The following is a 22784-nucleotide window of genomic DNA, read 5'->3' as shown; positions in this document are numbered from 1 at the left end:
ATCTTGCTATGCCCCAAAGGTGAAACCAGATGCAGACCTGACATGGGAAAGGGTGGTGGACAGGTAGAAAATGGAATGAAAGATCTTCTTTTGCTCTTATGCCTTCAATTTTATTCAGATCTTAACTCAGAGAACTAGACTACATTACTGTGCTCTTAAATTTTTGTTGAAAAGGTGGCAGCTGAAGAATAGCCTTCATAAGCTTATTCAATGTTGTAATTTAAATGTTTCAGAGGATTTGCTTGTCAAACCCTTTGGAATGGATAATATCACATCTATGACTAGGAAAACAAGTCACAGAAAGGCTCCGTGGCTTGCCCAGAGCTACTGGTTACTAGTTCTATGTTTTTCCCCAGGACTTCACACTAAGGGAAAGCTGTACGAATAGGAGGTGGTTAAAGGTAGAAAGAGATCCAGAAGAGTCCTGGAAATGAAAGACAGCTAGGTCTTTGAGTCTCTCGAATGAAAGGTAGGGGGCAATGGATTTAAACTAGGAGCACACGCTCTGATTAAATTTTGAAAGAAATACACAGATTTTAAAATGTATGAAGGGCTTATGGGAGCGAAGAACCAGAAAGAAAATAGAAGGCAGGAACAAAGGGTGGAGGTAGAACAAAGCTGTGAGATGTGCGCCTGGTTTGTTTAGGCTTTGAAACTGTCTAAGTTTACCGACTTTTTAAGCTCACCCTTTCAAGAGGGATGAAAGAAGGGATGCTGCTTCCGTGAAGTTTGTTTGCTTTCTTCTCTCTTGTATCTTTCCTGCCAAATGTATGTGCATGAACGTGCACACACACACACACGTGCACGCACGCACACACACACACGGTGGAAGCTGAGAGAAGTTGGTGGGTGGTGGAGAGAGATGGGGCAGAATTGGTGCATCAGCGGGCCTGAATCCATGTGATGATCAAGTTCATAGCCATTTCCCCAGGAGACTGTATCATATTCCAGGGAACGGAGTACGGCAGAAGGTTGCCATGGCAACAAAAGGCCTGAAATATTGACTCTGACTAGCAACAGGCCAGTGAAACAGCCTAACTAGGATTTATGGCACATTATAGTGTGAAAAGCAGGAGAAAATTACTGTAAAGGCAGGAATTATAGCACAACAGAACATATAAACTCCCAAATCCATCTTCCTAATTAAAACCGAATACTCAGGGGTAGAGCGCATAGTAAGACTGTTAGCTTAAATGGGGTGTGCTATCAGTGCTTTGTTATAAAGTTTATTGTCCTTAAGACTAACTGTGTATGTATTTGGAGAGTGAGAGGGAGGGTGAGAGTGAGAGAGAGGAAGGATCGAAGCAAGAACCATGGTCAGTTGAATCCCTTTGCCCTCATTCGTGGTGACATAAAATTTCTTTAGAGACCAGTCTCTGATCCCACAGGAGAATTCCAGAAGATGCTCACATTCCTCTATATGTAACTAACTCATCACTTTCAGGCCTGAAGGCCAGGACAGGATAGCAGACCCTATTTCTTTAGAACTCACCATGAGGGGGAAGAGAAAGGGAGGATTATCAGTGAGGTTTATTGTTGAGAAAAAGAAAGATCTTGGGGTTCCTGACACCAAACAACCTCAAAAATATCTTAATATCTATTACAGAATTCATCAGATTTAAGAGACATTAGATTAACTTGTTATATACATTTCATATTGTAAACTCCTGATTGAAAGAAAATAAGACAGTATTCTGTATGTACATAAGGTATGTCCAGTTGGGCAAATACCTCTGTTAGTTGTAGAGAGAAGGAATTCTAGGTAGTTTCCACTTTGGTAAGTGGCAGATGTACAGGTGTAGAGTACCAGGGCTGAGACTCAAAGTCATGATTCAACAGACAAGTGGCTATTCATGCACCATGCCATTTAGAAATAGTCAAGGAAAATCCAAAAACACAAGTTCAGCATAATTCTGACACATCTTTGTGTCAAATATGATGCAGAACAGATCCCCAGAGACATGGGAGCTTCCTCTTCCAGGGTGCATAGGGCTATTCAATAAATGAGACTCAAAACGTTGTCCCTGGTGTCCTAAGGGGATCTAAATAGGAATTGAGGACAACAGTTAAGGAAAAGTAAGCAAGAGTAAGTGGGATGTTGCCCAGACCCAGAGAGCACCAAGCAGGGAATTCCAAGAAGCTGCAAACAGGTGCTCCGTGGCCGAGTTTAACACAGGGATGTGTTTTGTTTGACCAGCAATTTTTTTTTTTTAATGAGGCTCTTAAGATCATAGAGGGAAGAATAACTCCCTAGTGTGCCATAGTCTCAACCTTTTTATCCAGGTCTTAGTTATCAGCCTGCCCCTAAGCATTTGTTTGCAATGCCTCAAAGTCCTCCCCAGAAGTCTTACGTTATGTGGAAATCTTTGCCTTCTTGTGATTCTTTTTAAATGTTCCTCATCTCCCAGATTCTTGTCCAGAACCTTAGTTCTCAATCTGGAGCTCAGTCAGGGAGAATGGGAAAGCCATTATTCTGGAGTGGTTAATTATTCATCATTTATTCAATCAGCATTCAACAAGTATTTCTGGAATACCTACTACATTTTGGTAAATGCTGAGAATACACCCAGGAACATGACCAATGCAATCCTTGCCCATCAGGGGAAGGCAGACAGTACCCAGATACTTACTTAATAAATATGTTAAATATACCAAAGAAAGTTCAGAGTGTTTTGAAAATTACGTTTCTTCATTTACGCCCATCTGTATTTCCCTATAACTGTAGTTGCCAAAGGAGCCCTAGCTGACATTTTCCAGGTTTATGAGATTACTGAGCCCTCCGTTCCCATGGCTTATGTCAGTGTTATACTCAAGATCATAACAGTCGGCTATTATTGTTTTTTTTTTTCTATTTTATTTTTTTATTTTTTTAAAGATTTTATTTATTTATTTGACAGAGAGAGACACAGTGAGAGCAGGATCACAAGCAGGGGGAGAGGGAGAGGGAGAAACAGGCTTCCCGCGGAGCAGGGAGTCCGATGCGGGGCTCGATCCCAGGACCCGGAATCATGACCTGAGCCAAAGGCAGACGCTTAACAACTGAGCCACCCAGGCGCCCCTTTTTTTCTATTTTAAATACTAGGTCTGGAGGGCGTTTAGAAGATTTCTAAATAAATGTCCGTATCTGTGTATTTTTGTGTTATTCACTTTTTTTGTCCTTAAGTTGCAGTTCAGGCAAGAATTATTATTGAGGATTCTTAGCAATTGGTTTTTTTTTTTTTTAAAGATTTTTTATTTATTTATTTGAGAGAGAGAATGAGATAGAGAGAGCATGAGAGGGGGAAGGGTCAGAGGGAGAAGCAGACTCCCTGCCGAGCAGGGAGCCCGATGCGGGACTCGATCCCGGGACTCCAGGATCATGACCTGAGCCAAAGGCAGTCGCTTAACCAACTGAGCCACCCAGGCGCTCAGGATTCTTAGCAATTGTGATGAGTTAATGCAAGGTTCTTCTGTAGCAAAGCAAACATATGTAGTGAATATGGTTAAGCCACATATGATTAAAGCATTATTTATGCTTTATTTATAAGTATTTGCTATTGATAATAGCTCCCCAAAGCAAGATTCACCAGTATTGCTATAGCATATGGGACTTTTGCTGTAGATTAATAATGCCATGATATTTTCTTTAATGAAGGTAGAAATGATTGCTTTATTTTAACAAAGGGACCTCTATGTTCCCCCTGAGTTTGAGCCTTGAATGTAGACGATCGGGGATGCTATATCACAGCTGTCTCCATGCTGATAATGACTCTCCCTGGGATTTCGTCATTTCTGCCCACAATCCATTGTTTCCTCTCAGGAGGTCTGGAGCAAATTTATAGGGCGATTCTTCAATCCAAGCTCAAAAGAGGATTTTTAATTTTTTTTTTGTCCTCTCACATTTGATTATCTGATTTTCTGTCTCTCATTCTTCACATTTCCTTTACTCTTGTTTGTGTCTTTCTTCTTACAGTATTAAACACATAATGAATTCTCAATATTAGGTATTAATAGATATTATTATTATGTGTTACTTACTCTCTCTACTCCCTCCTTGTTTTAAATAACCTTTCATTGTGCTTCTTATCCCTCTTGTTCTTATTGGTTGGAGGAGCAGACACAGTAATGATGGAGGCAGTAAAGATAAATGATAAAAACTAAAATAAAAGCACAGAACTAAGAATGGGAGCTCCAGTCCTGGTGTTGCCACTTTCTAGCTGTGCTTTGGGCAAGTTATTCATGTGTTCTGTGCCCAAGAGAGTAGCTAGAAATGTATGTGCTTCACTCAGAACAGTGCCCCACCCTTAAGGAATGGAATGTATGTATGCATGTATTATTATTATATTATTGCAGGTGTATAGAATTTCATCCATATAGTCCTGTCATGGATTGGAGGAAGATTGTATTCAGACAGTTTATATCTTGCTTGACCTGAACCAGAAATAGAATTCTGGATTTACAGTGGTAGACCAAAATTAAGCCAGACCTCGGCCCTCTGGTTAATCAAGCATGTATCACAGTGTTGAATCATATCTCTATCAATATCCTTCCAGAAACCCAATGGAGGTGCTCCTGGATCCAGGACTATAATATTGTGTGCCCAGCAAGGACCATGTGCCCGACAAATAAGGAGTGTCCCACAAACATTTGCTGTACTGCACTGAACATGGCTTCTCTTTGGATAAGATGCAGTTTAACAATTCAAGGGAGTCCTGCTAGTCTCCCTTGTTCCTCACTACCAGACTCAACCAGTATCAGAATAATAGTCTTACTCAGTCCTGTTGGATGCTTCAGAGTCCAACCTAAGTCTTCTAGGACATAGTAAACTAACAATTTTTACGTAACTTGAAGGGTACCATCACGAGGGTTAATTTTGAAAATAACGTGGTATGAATGATTTCTAACTGCTTGTAGTTTTTTTCTGTGAATTTATATAATAGTGAAAACATTAAAAAAAAAGAAGTAATGTATAAAATTTCTGATTATTATCCTGTATTCACTCTGTGGACCTAGCCTAAAGTGCTTGCAGACACCCAATTACATGTTTTTAAAGAGAATTTTTACTAGTAAGTTCGCCTGGGGCAGGTGACAATGTTTGCATTAAAGTCACTCTAAATACAGACCTAGAAACCCATTTTTATTCTCACACCACCCCTCCTGACTGTCCCTGATTTCCTCCTCCATCTCCACAGCCTTCAACTTCTTTTCACTTTCTCTCCTCCTGAGAGCTGGTTTTCTCCCTCTTACAAGTCTTTCCTGATGTCTGCTCCTCCCCCACCCCTTTTCCTCAACATCTGTTCTGTTCCTGGGACTTCTTGTCTTTTCCACTAACTACACATATGACAAAAACTTCAGTGTCTATGCCTCTAAATATCATTAAATTAAGTTCACCTTTTTTGCCTTTTTATTAAAAAACACTCCTACCCATTAGATTAGTTACCAGAAATCTTCTGTCTCTGGATAGCAAATTCTGCAGAACTTTCCATCCAAGTGATTAGATTAGATCATGTCTAAATGGGTGCCTCCTTGTCATCTGAATCTGAGTAGGAGTATTATAGACTGTTAACACCTTCAACTGAGTAAACTGTTTGCAGCCTTCTCAAAGTTAATTAATATGTAAATACTTGCCAAGGGAAGGTAACACATTTTTCTATTAACATATCAACAGGAGCTCAGGACCGCAGATTATATATATGTGTGTATATATAACTCTTTCTCTCTCTCTCTCTCTCTCTCTCTATATATATATATATATATAAGTTCCTGAATGTCTTGCCTAGAGTAAATTTGAAGTTAAAAAATAAAATGTCTAAATTATGTAGAGACTCCTTTGCTGACAGTAATACCATGAGCTGGGGCATATTCATCTTAGTCCTCCTTCCCACCGGCTCCCCCATTTCCTATTCCCCAGCTTTTTATAGTTAGTTCGGCAGCCCCAACCCCTCACACCGACTTACTATAGTAGCCTATTTGCTGCTTTGGGAGCTTTTGACTGGAATCAGAAGAGTTTCATATTAAAGTCATGAACATTTTCATCCTTTTCTTGTGAGTTCCAACCACAGGATTCTCTCCTCCCACCACTTTTTTGTTTTGTCTTTGGGTGGAGAGGGATAGGTTACTTATATATCTGTCATAAATTTTAACTCTACGAAATGGCTGTCTTCACACTTTCTTTAGATTTCTCTAACTTCTATTTAAGGTTTCTTCTGCTTCCCTCAGCTCCATACTTGGCTGTTACTATCAGAATGGTTTAAAGAAAGAGTACCTTCAATATTACATGTCTAACATAACTTTCATAATTCTTCCTCTTTGCCATAAAATGTAATGCTTACTTGAGCTTCTCTCTCTTCTCCCTCTCCCTCTTCCTCTCTCTCTCTCTGTCTCGGCCTAAAACAACCACATATATTCATTTATTTTATCTTCTCATTAATTACACCTTCCAGGCTCCTAACGTTTCTTTCCTTTTAACACTAACTTACTCTTTCTAGCATCACAGTTCCTAAACTGCATCAAGAACTCACTCACTTATGTATTATTTGTAGGGGTTTCTTTAGTGGGTTTGTTTAAAATGTAGTCAATTGATTAATTTATTTGATAAACTGTTCCCAAATGGTCTGGGAGCTTTCTTTCTTTCTTTTTTTTTTTTCCCTCAGAGCTTGCTACTTGAAATCTTAAAGCTTGGTCTTTTCTGTGAATGGCAAAAATACTCAGAGGGATAATGTCAGGAAATACTTAAAGTCACAGGCTCCTGGTTTGGCTCCTACCACCACTTGCTTGTTATATGACTATAGCAGAGGAAAAATAATTTTCCCTCTATCCTTCTAAGTTCTTGGCTGAGACTACCCTATAATAAAAGATTAACAGGAGAAAAACAAATAAAAGTTTAATAGAAGCTTAGTAACTGTTAGAAATGGCCCAAGCCATCATCTTAAATATCATCTACAGCTAAAGACAAAAGAAAGATGAGGGGGGGAGCGGGCAGCGGGAGCTAGTTGTGGGAGGTGACCGGGAAAAGCACAATAAACAAGGATAAGGGCATTATGCAGACTTAAATCTTTGACTTCTCCATTGATAAGAGTTTCTAGAGATTTAGTCCTCCTCTTTTGGTACAGGTAGGGGAGACACTCGTACAAATGGAGATTTCCCTTGTATGTCTCTTACAAAAGGTTAACTTCTACTCAGTTTTCAGAGCTTCTCTGATGTCTGCTGTTTTAAAAATAACCAGTTTAACATAATCCTATGCCAAAAAGGCAAATTTTGTTCCCCTGTATGACCTTCTGCAAAATCCTTGAACTCTCTGATCTTCCACCTTTGTCATTTGTAAAATGGAGGCTAAACAGCTTTTGTATCCCAGATAAGAGCCAAAAGCTGGATTCATCGCCCATTAAGATGGAATTATTCAAGGGCGCCTGGGTGGCTCAGTTGGTTAAGCGACTGCCTTCGGCTCAGGTCATGATCCTGGGATCCTGGGATCGAGTCCCACATCGGGCTCCCTGCTCGGCAGGGAGTCTGCTTCTCCCTCTGACCCTCCTCCCTCTCATGCTCTCTGTCTCTCATTCTCTGTCTTAAATAAATAAATAAAATCTTTAAAAAAAAAAGATGGAATTATTCAAATTGCCATTCATTTATTCATTCATTTACTGTACTCGCCCATTTATCACTTCTTTGTGGAGTTCAAGCCACAAGTCCTAGGTAATGGTGATACTGTTTTATGTTTTAAAGCACACCGCAGGCTTAACATGTTCTTTCATGTATTATCTTTGTGGAGCCTTCAAGAAACATTTTACAGGTGTGTAGGAGTGTGACATCAAATACAATAAATGAACTTACCCACTGTCATCCAGCTAGTAAATGATATGGTCCTCTGACTCCGGAGTCCTTGCCTTTTCTACTCCATCTTTTAGGTTTTGCACAGGATGATTTTTCTCCAACCAGTTGCTGTGTGTGTCCTGCTTATAATCTTTATGAATGATCATATTGCCAACATGCACGTCAGATGTTTCAAACCCATGGCTCATACTCCAAGGACAGCCTGTGCTGTCCAATATTTAATAATTGGGCTATTTCATACTACAATCTAGTTTTCTAGCTTCTTTTGAAAAACTAGAATATCTGGCATTACTGGGTTTGTAACTGCACCAGGTAACGACCAGCTGAAGCTGCGCTCTTTGGTTGAAGCATATACTAATTTTTCATGATTACTCCCTGACACTACATACAAAGAACTTTTGGAACAACCCTGTGTGATACTGCTATCTTGATTTTTATAGCGATGTGCCCCAAACCAGGCAACTGGTATAGAGTGGAGGCAGAATTAGGCCAGGACAGTTGGTTCTAAGTCTTGCGCTCTTCTGTAGTTTATTCTACTGCCATTCATTAATTTTTTTTCATTTATCCATAAATTTATTCCATAATTTAATAATTGTTGGGAACTGCCAAATGTATTTCAAACCCTGTGCTAGATGCTGTAGGCACAAATGTGAAGAAGATGTGTCCCCAGGCCTATTTAGGGCCAAAAGATAAACAGATTCATCTGAGTGCATTGTATTATGTGTATAAAAGTTATATGCAATGTACCATGTTAATATCAAAGAGCATGTGATTAATTTTGTCTGTGGCTTAGACATCTCTACCACTATAAGGAGTAGGATGATTAACATGGAGGAGCCCTACCCAGCTTCTCTGTGGTGAGGTGATGAATCTACAAGTCCTCAAGGAGCCTGGTCTTCCCAGAAGCAGGAAAGAGTGAAGTGAAAAGAGTACTGGGTTAGAGATCAGAACACCAAGTGTTTACTCCTGGCTCTGACACTTTCTAGCTACTTAACCTTAGAAAAGTCATCAAGTTTATATGTGCTTAAATTTCTTCATCAAAAAATAAGTGGGTATGAAAGGGTGATACCAGATCCCAGAAAATAAGCAGGTTTCACTCACAAATGCTTGTGGTGGGGCCCCTTTGCCAAGCTATGAAGGATTTGAAGACATGTCTGTGCTTAGTGGCAAAGAGTGCTGTGATCAAAGAAGCTACGTGTGTCATAGGACCAGAAGGAGGCTCTGACATCTAAGGGAAAATGTGATTTTTGAGAGTGAAAGTGAATAGAAAATCTAGGACCAAATTTCCTACTATGAGCATCACCATTGGTTAAAGTAAGAAGAGGTGAATACAAATAGCATGCACGGCAAGCTGACTATTCAAACCAAAAGACTTCTACTTGAAGGTGTGTCTTTAATTTAAGTGGTAGTAGGGCCCTGAAAATCAAGGGGTGGGAGATTCTAAAACGGTCTAGTCACTTTGTGAGTCACCAGATTGATGTGACTGTCCTTGCTCTTCTCATAATGTACCGGTGGACCCTTGACTTAACTCCAATTCCTTGAATTTGGCAAAGTAATAATTATAATGCATGTCACTGTTCTTAGGTGGGTTTATTTATCACATCACTTCCACCATGATTACTTCGCACTAGTCTTTCTTTGGTTTCTTTTCCAGTATGGTCTTCCCAATAAAATCTTAGCACCTCTTTAGAAATTACTTGGAAATCACTTCCCCGGAAATCTAGGAAGTGATTTTCCCCTTTGGGTGAGGGATATATAACTCAGCAGTTGGGGGCTGTATAAGGAAATCATGTCTCTTAGAAGCACTCCTCCTCCCTCCCATCTGAACTATTTGGTTGTACTTGTTATCAGATCTGGGAAGACATGACTTTTCTCCCAGCTACAGTTGCTGCCATTATACAGTTTGCAGTCTGACATCTGTGTTGGTGGCTGTAAATAAATTAGCACAGTAAGAGTTCCACAGTGAAACTCCAAGACAGCTGGACCCAGAGACCCCTGCAACAAGATCCAAGGCCAGGCAGTACACTACTGCCGAAGTTTGCTGGCTATGTTACAGCCTACTCCTCCTTCCCCAAGGTACAGAAGTGTCTTTCTAGCAGGTATAGCAGGTCCTGGTCCAATGGCACTGAAAAAAAATCTACATTCGACTTCCCCTCCTCTGAGCTATGTCAGTGAATTATAAGGATAATCGACATGGGCCTTTTGGGATTTAAGGGGGGTGGTCACACCAGAACTTGGGTGTTCTCATCTAGGATTCACCTTGTGAGGGTAGGCTCTGTCCTGAGTTGTACAGGCTGACCCAGAAGCTGTGTGGCTCTCAGATAGATGCACTGTATTACCTGATTGTGCCTAGTCTGGCTGTCACTGCTCACTTCCTCCATCTTTGCAAAATCCTAAAATATTTGAGGAGGGATGTGAGGATGATGGTGAGATGATATTGTTCTCAAGAGTGGTCTTGTACCTCTTCTGCTAGAAGGGCTGTCCCATTTCTGTCTCAACCACTGTCTATGCTTCTAAGGATGTCATTCAGATTTTCTAAACCAGAAATTGAAATACGTGGTCTAACGAAGAATTTTTGTGCCTCTTCAAGGAGGGTATGTGAGACAGCCTTCAGCAGGGATTGACGAACTCACTGTTCTATAAATAAAGTTGTTTTGGAATACAGCCATGTGCGTTTATTTACATGTTATCTATGGCCTATTTTGTTCTATAGTGGTCAAGTTAAGTAGTTGCCACGGATGTCTTACGGCTTGCAAAGCCTAAGATATTACTATTTGGTCTTTTACAACTTTGCTGCTCCCACCCTTGAAGATGGAGATATTGACACATGTGGAACACACCAAAAGTTTATTTCAGGGAAAAAGATAACATATTTGAAATAGCCTGTGCTTTAATTCAGATTTTATGTCCGTGTTGCTGTGGGGATGGAGAGCATTGGTCCGTGCTGTCCTTGGAGGTTAGAGGACTGATGTTTGAGTAAGAAATGTAGAATAGGCACTGTTAGGCAGTGTAGTAGAGGGTAGAGCAGGTCAGCTGTCTACAGCTTGATGACTTAATCATGATAGTGTTTTGCCATCTGGGCCCCAATGATGTTCACCTCAAAATTTTTCTTGAGGAAACATCTTTTTCTTATAATTCTTTTTTTTTATGTTATGTTAATCACCATACATTACATCATTAGTTTTTGATGTAGTGTTCCATGATTCATTTTCTTATAATTCTTAAAGTTTGACTCGTCAAAGGAGATGCTCTTTTTTTGGTTTCCTTACATTTATTTTTTCTGGTTTGTTTAGATATTTTAGGTCTTGTAGCCCCAAATTTGCGCTATATTTTACACCTTTAAATTCCAAATCCATATATGGAAGTTCAACTTTTCTTTCTCCCCCAGTATAGAAACTAAGGCAAATCTATAGCAAAGAAAGACTTGGAGATTATTTTTTTAATGCACTCATGTGTGGACTAGTCTATGCATATGTATATGTGTGTGTGTTTATACACCTGTATGTTTCATCCTATAACATGCTCTCACATGTGTACATTCATGTAACCATCGTCAACACTCAAGATACACAACTTTGGGCTAATGTTCTGATTAGCTTGTCCAATTTCCATCTGCTTTGGTGTGGCTACCCTCCCATCTCCTAAAATGTGGACCAGGACCACCTGGGAGCATGTTTGAAATGCAGAACCAAAAGACTCACCCCAGACATATCAGAATCTACCCTTAACAAATCTGGTCATTCATGTGCATGTTAAAGTTTGAGAACACTGTCCTAGGAAATGTCTTCATTTCTTAGTTCATTAGCTTGCCAGGATTAATTGGGTAGTGGAAGGAGCATATCAGAATTACTCTGAAGCCTAGGGTAAAAGGATGCCTGGGCCTTCGGCCTCAAGATTAAATCTGACGTGATTTTTAAGTGATTCTAGAGGCAATTTTGATATACACAATGTATGAGAAGGGTGTATGTTGCAAGAGTTGTCAGAATTCCTTTGCCTCTTTTCTTGAATCCCCCTGGAAACTACCTCTCGCCAGGCTAACAAAGATGATCTAATGTGCTTGATCAGCTTTTTACCATCCTGTCCATTGTTGTGGCAGTTTGTCCCAAACATGACAAACGTAAAAAGGTGCCTCTTTAAGAATAAATAAATATCCTCATACAATACATCCTTACAATCGACTCAAGATATCTATTATAATGTTTCCTAAAAATGCACAAACAAAAAACCAAGTACAAATGCTATAGGCTTATAGCTCTTATATGACCAGAAAATCATTGCAAATTTACAAATGAGATGCATACAATACAACGGAAATTAAGAGCACTCATTTAATGTGGCAGAAGACATTTTTCTGAGCATAAAGTTCTGCTTGCTGTGTGAATACATGATTACTGTGGTGTAGATTCTTTGGAGTTTGTCTTTGTGACACTTCAGTCTCCTTACTGTTTTCCTCTGAACCCTTGCAAAACTTTCTGTCTGGTTTAGAATCCCATTTGATCTTCTCTTTCCACAAACACATCTGATGTACATCCACATTCAGCTCACCTCTCTCCCATTTAGGTTTCATCAGTTAAAGTAGTAGTTCTTATTGTCAGTGTTCTTGCAGACATAAACCCAAAGGATAACATTACACGACAATCCTTGGTTGCCAATTGAGTGACAGTACTCAGTGGGAAGATGATCACACAGAGTATGCTTAATCACTTTTTGTGTGTGGTTTTTTTTAGAAGAAAACAACAAATTAGGAAAATAGTGAAGGCAACTCTGCATATCTAAGCGTATTTCTTTGATATCTCTAGTTCAATGTGCAGTGGGAGGCAGAATAGAGTAGAACTTATAAACATGGCCTTGGATGAAAATCTGTTTTTTTTGTTGTTGTTGTTATTGTTTTTTATTATTTATTTATTTGACAGAGAGAGACACAGCGAGAGAGGGAACACAAGCAGGGGGAGTGGGAGAGGGAGAAGCAGGCTTCCCGAAGAGCAGGGAGCCCGATGAGGGGCTTGATCCCAGGACCCAGGGATCATGACCTGAGCTGAAGGCAGACACTTACTGACTGAGCCACCCAGGCACCCCAAAATCTTTTTTTTTTTAAGATTTTATTTATTTGCCAGAGAGAGGGAGAACACAAGCAGGGGGAGTGGCAGGCAGAGGGAGAGGGAGAAGCAGGCTCCCCGCTGAGCAAGGAGCCCGATGTGGGACTCGATCCCAGGACTCTGGGATCATAACCTGAGCCGAAGGCAGACGCATAACGACTGAACCACCCAGGAGCCCCGAAAATCTGTTTTAGAGTACAGAATTTATTTTAAAGTTCCACTTACTAGGTGCATCTCCAGGATGAGTTTCTTAGCATCTCTGTATCTGGGTTTCCCTTTGTGTGTAATGGAGATGATTATTACCTACTTCATAAGCCAAAGAATATGTATGTACAATATGCAGGGAAAGCCCTTAGCCTAGTCTTAGCACATTATAAGACTCAATTATCAGTAGCTATTTTAACTACTACTATTATCACTAATTATTAGTAATTATTATTATTACTATCATTATTACTATTGCTATTAATATTGCTATTATAGATCTGGACATTAAATCTGCCACATATGTATTTTATTTGCTTCATTGTATTCTTAAGATACTTGTGTTCTTTTCTCCATTGACCTCCTGTTTTAACCTGATTGTGGCAGAGGTAAAAAGTCCCATCAAAATGCTAGAGTACTTAGCACCTGACTCGAAACACTGTTGTTGCTTCTATTGCTTCTGTTTCTTCTGTTCTTGCTGTAGCTCACTCCTGAATTGCTGCTGTTACCACAGCTTCTCCATGCTGCTTACACAACTTCATCTATTTTCCAGTGCAGCCAATCTAGTGAGGGAGCACCTCACAATGGTGGTGTCCTGGTGCTGGACACTGCTAAGGTAATGTTGCTTTCATTAATTGCCCCTTGTGGTGTTTTGTTTTTTTTTTAAGATTTTATTTATTTATTTGACAGAAAGAGACACAGCAAGAGAGGAAACACAAGCAGGGGGAGTGGGAGAGGGAGAAGCAGGCTCCCCGCTGAGCAGGGAGACTGATGTGGGGCTCGATCCCAGGATCCTGGGATCATGACCTGAGCCGAAGGCAGACGCTTAGCCGACTGAGCCACCCAGGTGCCCCATCTCCCCCTTGTGCTTTTAGTTTTTGCTAATGAAGCCTGTAATAAACTGATGGAAGGTAAAAAAAAAAAAAGATAACTCGAAACATAGGGAAGTATAGTATTTTATTTTGTCATTAGCATATCTGTATATTTATGCAGTAGGGATTAAAAAAATGAATCCTCACTCTTGAAAATGCACACTTCCAGTTCTCTGAGCTATGTCAGATAGGGCTTTTGATTAGAAGCCCTGTTTTTTGCTTATTTATATGCTTCTGGATGAATAGAGACTTTATTAATAGAAGTAGGTTCAGGGGATCCATTAGAGCCATAGAGAATAAATTCAAAAGGAAGGGAGGGAGGGATGGAAGGAAGGAAGGAAGGAAGGAAGGAAGGAAGGAAGGAAGGAGAGAAAGAAGGGAGGGATGGAGGAAGGGGGGGAGGGAAGGAAGGAACCAGACAAAACAAGCTTATAACTATTTCACTAAAAAGAGAAAAAAGGCAGCTCATGAATTAAACCAAGATTTTTTTAAGAAGCCTAAAAATCTTCATTTGCTTTGCCTTTGTTCATCTTTAACATATGCATGAGGCCTGAAGGAAATGCAGTTCTTTGGGATGCATGGCCAACATCCTGACTGTCCACAGTCATTAGAGAGTTTGGTGCTGTCTGGCAGTGTAGGGTTGCTCACCTTAGTATTTTCACCTCATTACAGGGTTGTGATGACCTTCTGCATTCTTTAAGTGCTCTTGGTAATTTCAGGTTAGCTATGCAACAGCAGAAACTATTTGACCTGACAAATTGGCTCATTGTGTGAGGCAGCTGTTAAACAACTGTCAGAGGTGGTTTCATTTTAGTGAAGAGTTAGGTAATTTAGGGGGTTAAAACCATGGGCAATAAATAACCATCCACACTCATTGAAGGAAGTGTCTTCTTAGACAAGAGAATAGAGCTGAAACTGATGGGGACATTAGTCTGGTAAAAAGTCACATCAACGAAGATTTACCTCCAAATGATTTAGGTAGTAGGAAAGTGCCTCCCTTGAGCACAGAGAATAAGGGAACACAAAGCAGCTCTCCTGAAAACAGCGATGACAAGCCTATGCCCTTAACGTCAGAGGTCAGTAGCCATCACACGAGTGCCACAGTGCCGGTAGCCAAACGGCTAAGTGGGCTTAACCCTGAACTGCGAGTCACTGTAAATGCAGAGAGTCTAAAGGCTGAGGCTCTGCCACAGTGAGATCAGTTACTCAGGACTCATCTCTGGCCGGTTTCACATTACCTTCTGGGCACGTGGCGTTCCAGGTCCATATGGAGTAACCATGGACACAAAGAAGCTAGAAACATAATTCCAAAGATTGCCACCAGAGGAGTGGGTGCAGCAGGGACCTTACTTCTCTATCTTTATATAATGTGGGATAGAGCAGCATTGTGCAAAACTTGGCTTTGAAGTCAAGTGGACCTAGATTTAAAATTCAAATCCACTTTGGGTGTAAATTATTTACCTCCCAGGGTTACTCTGTCATATCTGTAAAGTGGATGTAAGAAAAGACAAGGTTAATTTGTGAAGATGAAATGAATGAAGTATTGCACAGTGCCAGATATTTAGAAATCTGTATTAATATCTTGGAAGAAGGTCTCTAGGTGTATGTCTTGGGTCTTTGTACCTCTCCATTTATAATTGCTTGAAGATATGTGTCAAAGTAAAGAGCTGTGCGATAGCTCAAATGCTAAATGACAGACTTAAGATTCGAAAGAATCTCAACAGCAAGGAAAAATGATACTAAAATGAAATAAATTGTAATAGGGCTATATAAAACCCTGCCCCTAGATAAAAAAAAAAAAAAAGTCATCTAGTTCTGAGTAGAAGAGACCTCACTTAAATAGATGTTTATGTAGTAAAAAATGCTAAAGCCTAAGCATTTTTTTTAAATTTTAAGTTGCATATGTGTAAGTTCTGCATGCTTTCTGCTGCCACATCTTAAGAGAACATTGACAAACTTGGCACATTCCATGTGGCACCGTACGCAAGCTATCAAATCTAGGCTCTGTCACTATGAGTCTGTGAACAAGTCAGTTACCTCACTGATAAAGGTGTATGAAGTCCTATCCCGGGTTTGGGCTAAGGGTTACATTGCATAATGCAAGTAAGGGGTTCATCCAGCACAGTGCCTGGCTCATAACTAGGAGCTATTATTATTCACAGGAAAGAATGATGGGAATGGTGGCAGCCTTAAGATAAGGAGCTGAAGAAACTTAAAATATTCTGCCTGCATAAGAGAAGCCTAAGGAGGGACATGATAGCTGTTATCAACTATTTGAATGACTGTAGAAAAGAGGTAGAGGTAGAAAAGAGATTCTCATTAATCAACCTAACTCTAGGAGGCAGAACCAGGACCAATAGCTAGAAGTTGTGGCATCTCTTTGGGCTCCAGAAGAGGAGTAATTTTCCATTCGAGGGTGTCCTACTCATCAGAATAAACAGGAGGTAGTGAGCTCTCTGTCATTGGAGGGAGGAAATAATGGAGAATAAAAATAGCTCCTAGGATATTCTAGTTACTGTTCTAAGGAATCTGCATTTTTCCTTAAGCCTCATAATATCCAGGTGAAGCAGGTACAATTATTATCATTCCCATTTTACAGATGAGGAAACTGAAGCAAAGAGATTCAGTGAATTTTCAAGAACGCAAAATTTAGAAATGGTAGAGGTGGGATTAGAGCCCAGGCTGCCTGGCTCTTGGATCCCTTCTCTTCACCACTATAGGGAGTACCTCTCAAATACACAGCGATGGGCTGAGGGACCACACATCATGAAGGTTAAAGGGAATTCCTGCACTGAGGTTGGGATTTGACTGGATGATCTCTACAGTCCTTCCCTTTAAATGTCTAATTTTATAAGACCAAAAAGCAAGAAAACACATACACACACACAATGGCAAAAGATGATACAAAATGTAGACACAGATTGTCATGGGTTTTTCTCAACATAAAAAGCTCAAGGTGTTCACCTGGAACTTATCTTCTTCTACTTTACGCTCAGTAATGAAAGAATGGACATCTCATTGTCTTGTTCCAGGCCAAATAGAAGGATTTGCATTTAAATAAGGGATTGGTAGTAGAACTAACAGCCCCCAAAAGAGACTAGTGAACCTCTGTGGGAGAGAAAAGAGATACTAACTTATTGAATAAATATCAGCTAAGCACCTACTGTGTGCTGAGATTAAAAAAAAAAATCTGTGTAAAAGAAAATAAAAACTCAACAATCATTGCAGTCCCCACACATTTAGATTCTGGTAGCCTTCAGGCTTTTTCTGAACTTCAGTAGGCAGTGATATTTTTTTCAAGTCTTTAAGGAAATAATAAATTATATCCAGTTTTGGAGAGGAGGCACACATGATATTCTTCATAGATTTTATATGAACTGGGTCATTTCACCTTCAGTGTGGGTGCTAAAAGTATGCATTCGTTCATCTCAGGCCAGCTTACTAGCCAGTAAAGCCAATGTAGGTCTTGTTGCATTAAACTATTTTAATATACTGCAGTGGGAAAAGCTGTGGTCTAGACATTTGGAGTTTTGCTGTTGCTGTAATTTATGACAAACTTTTGTCTTTGGATCTCAGTTTTCACATCTATAAGTGAGGAGGTTTGACTAAACTCTGTTTCCTTTAGGCTCTAATGTCTCATATTTGTTTTATTTTATAATTATGCTTATTTCATCATGTAGATGCCAGATGGCCAAATGCCCTGGCAGGGTATGCAGGGCCCAAATTGATTCTGGGAAAATGGGGCACTGGTGATTCCTACGCTAGAAGGAGCTGAGGTAAACAAAAGCCTGTAGGTTCTAGTTCTGTTTCTGTTGGCTATTAAATGTAGGCATGGCTCAGTATTAGGAGATATCTCCTAGCTTTTAATATTAGATTTTAAAGTTGCCTAACAAACCCATTGAGGCTGTTTTGTGCTTAGAGTACTTCAATGTTATGAGGGGGAAGCAGGTGCAGTATAGCATATAAGGCTTAATTGTGTCCCCTCACCTTTTAATTTCTCTCCATCTTTCAAAGCATTAAAGAGAAAAAATGTTATCTCTTAGTCTCTTGCTATGAATATAGTTTACTGTCTATGTATGTTTAGATGGCTTACTTGAGTGGGAAAATAGTCATTGTATTCAGTAAAATTTCTAGAACAGACCTGCACTGGTATTAAGTTTCCTGGGCACTGGGGCTCCTGGGTGGCTTAGTCGTTAAACGTCTGCCTTCGGCTCAGGTCATGGTCCCAGGGTCCTGGGATCGAGCCCCGCACCGGGCTCCCTGCTCCGCGGGGAGTCTGCTTCTCCTTCTCCCACTCCCCCTGCTTGTGTTCCCTCTCTCGCTGTGGCTCTCTCTGTCAAATAAATAAAATCTTTAAAAAAAAAAAAAAGTTTCCTGGGCACTACTTGCTTTGTCATCAGGCTTTACCACGTAGACCTCACATCCCTCTCCATGTTGGTCTTACTGTTACTATTTCCAAGTTACAAATACACTAAGGCCACAGGTTTCATGGTGTTTTCACAAAGCCCTCCTATCTGCTGCTCTTGAGTTAATTAGTAAATGGCATTTTGATGCTCACTACCTTGACTTGTTTTAGTTTATCTGCCTTCTTCAAGAATCTTCCTTTACCAGTTATAAGACTAAAGCTAATTTAAAGGAGACGGAGGAAGAGTTCCCACTCATATCAGTGCTAAAGAACCAAATAAGGAGCTGGTCAGTGGTAGGAATAGATTAATGAAGCCTCAGAATTGATTTTGGTTCTAAAGATCAAACTTGAAAAAAATGAAAAAGTTATCCAGATCTGAATAAGAAAGCCAGATTTATTGATTATTAAGTTTGTTATGGGATCAATGTTTGTATCCTCCCAAAACTCGTATGTTGAAACCTAACCCCCAAGGTGATAGTATTAGGAGGTGGAACCTTTGAGAGGTAGGTCATGAGGGTGGAGCCCTCATGGATGGGATTAATGTGTGTAAGGAATTTGCCTTTTGCCCTAGAAATATAAATTGTCTTTCATTTTCCTTTTTTGACATCTGGCTCTTCTCTAATTATATACCTCTTTTTCACTTTCCCTTCTTATCTCCATCCTTATCCCAATCTATTGGGAATAACCGTGAGAATTGCTTTACTAACATCATGATACCTGGAACAAATTAACAATTTCATAATAAGATTGTATCCCCAAAAAAGGAAAATTTCAAATGACTAGAAGACTAGTGATGTCAAGGGCCAGCCCTAGAATGGTTAAGTTACTGGTTGTGAATCTTAAATGGGCTTCTGATCTTTGTATGGGTTGCGTTAGAAGATTCCATTCACTTTTCCTTCCTGAGTGCTTGTCTAGTGACTAGCGGAGCAGGAGTGTCTGTTGTTTTCATTGCCTCACAGTCATGCCAATTGAGCATAACCGCTTTCCTGGTAGATCTGTCTCACAATGAATTGCATTCATGGGAGGTGGCTAGCGTGTGGTAAACATGGTGTAGACAGACCAATACTAGAGATAGATAGAACATTCGCTCAGAGGAGACACAAACAAATTGCCTTTCTGCTGGCTCTGAAATATTTTCTTTCAGCGTACTTAAAGATGAAGTTGGAATGAAGCTAACTAAAACTTTATCCAAACAACCTCTTCATTGCTTGGCTTCTGATGAGAAGGGTTTAGCAATTTGCAATTTGCTCACTGATACTGAGTCACAATTGACTCCTCTTGAAGTTGATATAAGATCTCCATGCACGGAAGATGAACTCATTAAAATCAAAGTGATTGTATAAGAAACTCAATTGGAATTATCTAGGTGTTAATATACATACGTATTTCTTTTCAGACAATGGAATCATTTTGAAAACATACACTTATTTAAAACACATGTGCACACGCACACACATAGACTGTCATACAGGTTTATGGAATATCACTAATTAAGGCAAATTAACTTATACTCAAAATAAGTACTCATTAAAATAAACATTAACTCCTCAAAGTCATGGCTAAAAGGCTGTGCGTAGGTGGATACAGCTTGAAGACTCTTCCTAACCTGTATAGTAATAGGCTGTAAGATTTAGAGAAAGAAGAAAGGAAAGTAGAAGAATTTGGGAAGACAATAACAGATAACATTTGCTAAGTAAGCATCTACTATGTGTCAGCCATGCTTAGTGCTTCCCATATATTAGTTTAAGACTCATATTAACTGTCTGACTTATATTCTATTATTTTATCCCTCAGAAAAATTTATATAACTTGGATAAGGTCCAACACCATTAAAAGGAAAACTGGAAATCGAACCCAGGTTTCTCTAATTTCTGAGCCAAGCTCTTAATTGCTATGTTGTTACTACACTCGCAGAGGCTTTTATTTGAGGTAACACCACTCTTCAGGGCTTATATTATTCAAGCAGTATCTTTCTCTGCAAATGGGCATATCAGAATACAAGCCCCTCCACCCCCAATGTTTTTGGATTACTCAGGTGATAGTTTGTTTTTGGAAAGAGAGAAGTATAGGCAATTGACAGAAGCAGAGTACCTGGCTTTAGATTCTTTGTCTTTTTCCATTTTTTCCTTGATGAGCATAATCATGTGAATAATTGAGCTTCAAGAGCTGAATGACTGATTGGCAGCAAGTGACTAACTGTTGTTTATTTATAAGGATATAGCTTTCATGGGAAAATACAAGATGTTTTTTGAAACATCAGAAGTCTTGCATGAGACTTTATAAATCATGGAGGTGGCATAACTTGGGGGTTAAGCTCACAGGCATTTAAGTTACACTGACTTGAGTTCAAATCTAAGTTGCTGGCCCTTTGAGACTTTTTTTCACCCCTCTGTGATTGATTTCTGGAAAATGGAACCATTAATACTTAGAATAGTTGAGAACATTTAAACAGCTTAAGTTATACAGAGTGCTAACTCAGTGCCTGGCATGTGATAAACATTCAATAAATCTACCGTGTACTATTTTATTTTATACAAGTCACAAAAATTTAGGAGATACAGGTTGGATTCTTGGAAAACCTGTAGTTCCTGGGTCAGAGGCTTGCAAAGACCACTCAGGATGTGTCTGTGTTGATAATTTCACCCATGTTTATTTTTCCATCAGTCTTAGACTCATTATAAGAATCAACTATTCTTTCTAAAGAGCTTTAGTGCTTTGACATTACCTCCTTTAATTGCCTTAATAATCCTATGAACTAGAGATCATCTTGCCCATTTTTACAAATGAGGAAACCAGAGAGGAGAAAAGTAAATAGAAGACCGTCCAGATAGTAAACAGATGAGCTATGACACGAATCTGGGTCTTCTATACTAACACTCCAGTTTAATTTTAAAACAGGAAGATGTTGAGGCCATGTAGATCATGCCTCAGTCCATTTTACAGATCAGAATATCGAGGATCTAAGAGAAAAATAATTTGTCTAGAGTCACACAGCAAGTTAGAGGCAAAGCTGACACTAGACACAAGGGCTCTCTTCCAAGCCTGTATCTCTTTCATCCTCCCCAGGCTACTTCTATCTTCATAGTAATGTGTATGCTCTGTGGAGGAGGAATGAAAATGTGAGGCAGAAAGGAGGGAATGAGGGGGTGGGGGAGAAGGAGAGAGGGAGAGAAAAGAGTAGACTCACATAGGAAGACTAGATCAAGAGGGGTGATCTGCATCGAATACCAGGGCTTTCCACTCTTAGAACTAATCTCTACCTGGCAGGAGAGGCAGAAATAACCAGAAAGAGACTGAATCTGTATCTGTCCCTGCTTTCCTTCCACCCCAGTGATGACAGCGGACATAGGTGACAGTAGTGAAGACATCCCCCCGTGACACCCCCACAGCCATATGGCACCACCATCACCATCTCCAGCAGCCCTCTCGCTCGAGATTTGGCTTCCACTGCACCTGTCTGCATTGCCGGATGTCAGAACTCGGCTGATTTGGTTTCTCAGGCGACTGCAGTGGATTTCACTCCCACACGGGCATTTTCTTGACATTTTGACATTCGCTCAGAGGAAGGCAAAAGGCTGGCCAAGGGCCTGATCATCAAGCCCCATCAGAATCAAACTACATTTTCTGGGCAGCTGTCGATAGAGTGTGCATGAGATTATTATTGTTTGCCAGCGCTCTATTGATCTTGGCTTTGTGAAGCTCAAAGTCTGTTTACAGCCACCTCTAAAAATGAACGGCCACTTCTTTTACTGAAGGTTAACATGGTGTGTTTATTTAATTGAATGGAAATGGCTTTGTGTTTTTCCAAATGTCATTGTTAGTAAATTTTCAGAGGAATCTGAGTGACTAGTGTGTAGGGATTGAGGACAGGAGAATGGCTGGTTGGGCTGGGCGGTCAGCTGGGTTTGGGAGTTGCTGGAGGCAATGGATTTAAGGCAGAAAGATATTGGAATAACTTCCCTACCCTGAGAAGTGCTATAAAAAGTCTTTATATTAGTGTTGTTTTTTACAGTTGTCAGCTGATAGTAAGGATTCTCCCCTGGGTGTTTTATGCTTTTGCCTACCTCTATTTTTGTTTGTTCTTTGGATTTCCCCAAAAATGCTTAAAGGTGACACTGAATATTTTAGTTACTGTGCATTTTGGAGCTGGAAGTTTTCTGTCATCTGATCTTGTTTCTTTTCCCCCGTTTCGTACAAGATTTGACAGAAATGGCTAGAGTTAGGAGTCCTGTCAGATAGAAGCGGGTCCTGGCAATCCCAGTGACCTGCTTTTGGAGAGACATTGTTTCAGCTGGCTGGAGGGAGATGCACACAGCTCCTACCAAAGCCACCAGAAGAGCCGTAAACAGTCTCAGCAACCGTGAAAGTCTGTCAGGGCCTCCAGGATGCTAGATGAAA

General features: G+C 40.0%; 1 protein-coding gene across 1 annotated transcript in view; it reads left to right on the top strand.

The window, feature by feature from the left end:
* Positions 1 to 22784, top strand: part of NRXN3 (neurexin 3) — a 1463404-nt gene that overhangs the window by 1051536 nt on the left and 389084 nt on the right. The gene's annotated exons all lie outside the window — the stretch shown is intronic.

Source organism: Mirounga leonina, unplaced genomic scaffold (assembly GCF_011800145.1).
Source record: "Mirounga leonina isolate KUSES-001 unplaced genomic scaffold, KU_Mleo_1.0 Mir_82, whole genome shotgun sequence".
Lineage (NCBI taxonomy): Eukaryota > Metazoa > Chordata > Mammalia > Carnivora > Phocidae > Mirounga > Mirounga leonina.
The sequence above is the reverse complement of the archived record's forward strand: the minus strand, read 5'-3'. Positions and strand labels throughout refer to the sequence as shown.